The sequence below is a fragment of the Rhinolophus sinicus genome, chromosome 14, assembly GCF_057876585.1.
Source record: "Rhinolophus sinicus isolate RSI-liver-muscle chromosome 14, RSI-T2T, whole genome shotgun sequence".
Lineage (NCBI taxonomy): Eukaryota > Metazoa > Chordata > Mammalia > Chiroptera > Rhinolophidae > Rhinolophus > Rhinolophus sinicus.
Window position 1 is genome coordinate 92,608,536 of NC_142514.1, and position 5,537 is coordinate 92,614,072.

The 5,537-nt window shown below is 42.2% G+C and overlaps 1 pseudogene; it reads left to right on the forward strand.

Annotated features, from left to right (window-relative positions):
* The first annotated feature begins 3,206 nt into the window (after positions 1-3,206).
* Positions 3,207-4,474, forward strand: LOC141572329 (serine/threonine-protein kinase PAK 1 pseudogene; annotated as a pseudogene).
* Positions 4,475-5,537: the final 1,063 nt, after the last annotated feature.

The following is a 5,537-nucleotide window of genomic DNA, read 5'->3' on the forward strand; positions in this document are numbered from 1 at the left end:
CCTGCTCCTGTGCCGTGCATGCACGGAAATCAAACCCTTTAGTTTGGTAAAAAGAGAAAATGGTCCTTGGAATACTATTCTTTCATAAGAAAAGATGAAATAGTACTATTTGTGATAAAATGGATGGATCTTGAGATTACTATGCTAAGCGAAATAAGTCAGACCGAAAAAGTCTAGAACTGTATGATTTCACTGATATGTGGGATATAAAACTGAAAACAACAAAGGAACAAGACAAACAAATAAAGAAATAAAAACTCAGACACAGACAATAGTTCAGTAGTTATCAGATGGTAAAGAGGGAGGGAGTGGTAGATGAGGGTAAAAGGGATGAAATATATGGTGATGGAAGGAGAATGGACTCTGGGTGGTGAGCACACAATGTGATATATAGATGATGTATTACAGTATTGTACACCTGAAATCTATGTAATTTTACTAACTATTGTCACCCCAATAAACTTTAATTAAAAAAAGAGAGAGATAAAATGGTCCCAGAAGGGACAGACAGAGAAGCGATGGGGACCAGAGATGCAAGGACTGGAGCCATATTTCCTTTGTAGTACTTAACTCCAGGCCATTGTTTATGATCAGTGGGGTAACATAATCTTGAAGGCTGGAACACTGTTAATTCTTTTTCATTCCAGAACCTACCAGATTCCTGGCACTTTAATCAAAAGTGCACCATGAATGTTTATTGTAAAAACAATGGAAGCCCTGGCTCAGAGGATGACCTGGCAACTGGACAGAGGCTGGTTTGGGTGTGGGGGAAGCAGTAAGAAGGGCCTGCGCCAAGGCAGGGGTGGGGGGCTCCTTCCAGAGAACTTGGTAGTGCTCTGTTTGCTCAAGAAGACAGAGTGTTTTGGCCAGGAAGCTGCCTGCGGTTAATTGGAATAAACAAAATAAAACCAAATTACTTTTTGGAAACTTTGACTCAGATCTGTCTCTTTTCCTTGTTGCCTGATAAAAGAAAGGAAGGGGGGGGAGGAGGGAGGGAAGTAAAAAGAATGAAAGAATGAAGGACAGAGGAAAGAAAGAAGAGACAGAGAGAGGGAAGGTGTGATGGAGAGAAGACAGGCAGAGTTCTGAAGGCCTATGATCTAGCTCCCTTGGCATAAACGCAGCTGAGGCCTGATTCAGGGGAATTATTCATGTTCCTTTCTCCCCTCTCAGCAGTAATCTTTCCTCCCTTGTCAAGAATTTAATTCTGGGCTATTTTCACTCTCCCTCTCATACAAACAAGAAAATAGTATATAGTCACTTGTTTATATTGGTTGTTCTGTGTCTCAACTTATAGACCCTTTCTTCAGGAATGCCCACAGTCTTCCTGTGTGGATTGCGCCCCTGACCATGTGTTCCTATAACCCCCAGCCGTCCTGCTCAGTACTCATAGTGCTCTGTGCCACTGAGGGATTCATTTAAATTCCCACCCATTATTCGGTCTGCTCTACGAGGGCAGGGTAAGCACCCAGTTTGTCCAACACTGAAGAAGAGTTTGGCACAGAAGTGTTTTCAATAATTCGTTAATTAACACTTTGCCTTATAAAAAAATAGTATAAACAGAACCACTTTAAAATGGACTCAGAGCTGTCATTGCAGAGGAGCTGCCTCTCATGTTTTATAGCTCAAACCTTTGGATGTTAAAACAGGACAAAATAACCTTTGGACTGGGCTTAAAGTAGCATTGTATCCCATGCAACTGTTTATAAAGATAACAAGGAGTGTGAACCCCCAGAAAAAATATACCTGTCAAGATGGACTCTCTGTGGTTGGATCTATATTTAAACTAGAGCCTAAGAGCCTTTGCTGCTAGGCGCCTCCCACAGACTTGCACTGCGGGAGGAACCACAGGCTGAACTTCTAACCGCCCGCAGCATCCTGCCTGTTTACAGCATCTGAGTGGACCTCTGCAGGAAAGTTCCTCCTTCTGAGGCCATGCTACCATCCAGCCAATAGACTGTGACCTGCCGTGACCAATGAGAACTGCACAGTTTGGAAACCTTATTTTCATGAAATGGACCAAAATGGGAACCATGGGTGGGAAGTTTCTCTGTCAAAGGTGGCCTCTTCTTTGTCTCAGTGAGGCACAATTTAGGTTGCTACCTGAATCTGTGTCTCCAGGGTTGCACTCTTTTGGTTCAAATAAATGCTTTTTATTCTTTATTACAGTCTAAAATTAATTTTGGTTTATGACAGGTATTATGACTATTGGACTGAAAATTGAAAACATCTTTTAGAACTAGCACTGCTACATTAGCTTATCTGCACATACAGAAAATCCCCTTACATTTCTCATAAATATCCATTGACTTCACCTCCTAATCAAAACACTGTTCGAATTTCTGCCTGAGTCAGCACTTCCTGAGGAGCTATTGGTTTGGATCTCAGATAAATGCTGTTGCCTCTCACTTTTGCCTCTTATTTTTAGGTTAATAACCTCTTACCTAAAATGATGTCTCAGCCAGGCATTCATATTTTTCGTCTTTTACCTATATTTATATAAGGAAAGATACTTTCCCATTCATAAGTACCTTTCAGTAGTCAAGCCACCAAATTTCCTGTCACAAAATGTGATGGAAGTGCCAGCCCTTAGTAATAGGGATATGGGGACAGTTATTTGGGCCACATGACAGTCACTTTGGCTTGTGACACATCCAGGATGCCCTTTGCAGATGACTCAGATGGGAAGGTCGGAAGCAATGACACAGGAGCTGAGTTGAGCCAGCAAGCACAGAAGTAGCTGCCAGTGGTGATGACAGTGTCAAGTAATGGCCTAAACATTCAAGATAAACCCCCAGCCCCTCCAATGAGAAGGACTAGCAGTATGACTGGAGCTGGCAGCAACTATGCTGGAACCCTAAACCCTGGTTCCAAACCTCTGCTTCCAAATCCAGAGAAGAAAAAGGACTGATTTCACTGAGCCATCTTACCTGGAGATAAAACAAATAAAAAGCAGAAGGAAAGGCCACAGACTTCGCTTCCTTCAGATTCTGAGCACATGATTCACATTGGTTTCAATGCTGTCACAGAGCAGTGGGTCTGCTTGTTTCAGACATTGAATATCACTAAGCTAGAGCAGCAGAAAACCCACAGGCTCTTATGGGTGTATTGGAAGTCTACAACTTTCTTTTTCTTTTTTTTTTTCTAAAGTTTATTGGAGTGACAATTGTTAGTAAAGTTACATAGGCTTCAGGTGTACAATTCTGTATTACATCATCTATATCTCACATTGTGTGTTCACCATCCAGTCAGTTCTCCTACCATCACCATATATTTGAAGTCTATAACTTTCTATAACTCAACACAGACCTCCAACAGCCAGAAGTACATGAGCTTTACATACAAATTAGCTGAGGATTATAATTCTTCTAACACTTTGAATGAATGGAAGATAGCGTCTGAGACCCCGAAAGTGTTACCAGTTTCTACTTCACCAGAAGATGAAAGTGATGATGATGATGATGATGATGAAGATGAAGATGACGATGATGATGATGCCCAGCTCCAGGGACTGCCCCACACCTAGAGCACACAAAACCTGTATGCACATGGTCTGTGATGTGACCACTTCCATTATTCCGACTTGGGACGTGACTACATCTCCCATTTCACCTACTGAGAATAATATCACTCTTCCAGTTGTTCTAACCTTAGTACTGAGAAGCAGAAGAAGTCTACAATGTCAGATGAAGAGATCTTGGAGAAATTCTGGAGAATAGGGAGTGTGGGCGCTCCCGAGATAAACTGTACATGGTTTGAGAAGATAAGGTGCTTCAGGCACTGTGTACACTGCAGTGAATGTGGCCACAGGACAGGAGATGGCCATTAAGAAGATGAAATTGCAGTGGCAGCTGAAGAAACAGCTGATTGTTAATGAGATCCTGTTCATGAGGGAAAAATAAGAACCCAAATATTGTGAACTATTAGACAGTGACCTTGTGGGAGATGATGAGCTGGAATCCTTAGCTGGAGGCTCTTTGACAGACATGGTGGAAGAAACCTGCATGGCCAAGGCCAGACTGCAGCTGTGTGCCATAAGCACTCACAGGCTTTGGAATTTCTGCATTCCAAACAGGTCATTCTCAGAGACATCAAGAGTGACAACATCATGTTGCAAATGGATGGCTCTGTCAGGCTGAGTTTGGTTTCTGTGCTCAGATCACTCCAGAGCAGAGCAAATGGAGCACCACAGTGGTACCTGTACTGGATGGCAACAGAGGTTGACATCTGGTCCCTGGACATTGAGATGATTGAAGGGGAGCCACCATACCTCAATGAAAACCCTCTGAGAGCCTTGTACCTCACGGCCACCAATGGGACCCCGGAGCTTCAGATCCCAGAGAAGCTGTCAGCTGTCTCCAGAGATTTTCTGAACCACTGTCTGGCAATGGATATGGAGAGCTAAAGAGCTGCTGCAGCATCAGATCCTGAAAATTGCAAGCCCCTCTCCAGTCTCACTTCTTATTGCAAATAGGCAGCCAAAAACAATCACTAAAACCATGTGCCAGCCTCATTGTGTCAAGCCTTCTGTGACATTAATGCTCATTTCAGAAATTCCAACCCCTGATGCCTTCTCTTCCTTGCCTTGCTCCTCCCATTTCCTGGTCTAGCGTCTCAAGTCTTTGATCCTTGGAAACCAGGTGTCCAGCATTAAAGAGAACTGCAACTGACTAATCAAATGATGGCCATTTCTAAGTAAGGAATTTCCTCCCAATTTGTGGATGTGAGCATGGTTTATGGTCAAGGGTTTATATGAACAAACCCTTGGACTCCTGTTTCCACATAGCAAAATCTTCTCCACACACCACCTTCCCTTACCCCCTGGCCAATCAGTTCTTGGCTATATACATTTTTGTCTTAATAACATTGAAAAAGAGAAGCGACGACAAAAAGTCCTCCACCCTTCTCACCCACCCAAAACATAAAATAGCATTTTTTTAGGGAAAGCGAGAAGAGGATGCTTTAACCACATCTTGGGAACCCTTTAATTTTCTCCTCTACTAATTTTTTTATTTTATGTTTTCCATTTTTGTATGGTGGTAAAATACACATAACATAAAACTTACCATCTTAACCATTTTAAGTGTACAGTTCAGTGGCATTAAGTATATTCATATTGTTATGCAGCCATCACCACCATCCATCCACATTTCATTTTGCAAAACTGAAACACTGTACCCATGAAACAATACCTCCCCATCTGCCCTCCCTCCAGAGCCTGGCAGTCACCATTCTACTTTCATATTTACATTCTACTGTCTCTATGAATGTGACTCCTCCTGATAGATCTTAAAAATGAAACCATGCAGTATTTGTACTGTTGTTACTGGCTTAGTTCACTTACCATAATTTCCTCAAGGTCCATTCACATCATAGCATGTGTCAGGATTTCCTTCCTTTATAGACTGAATACTATTCCATTGTATTTATATACCACATTTTGTCCATTCATCCTTCGAAGGACACTGGGTTGCTTTCACCTTTCGGCTACTATGAATAATGCTGCTCTGAGTGTGGATGTACAAATATGTCTTCAA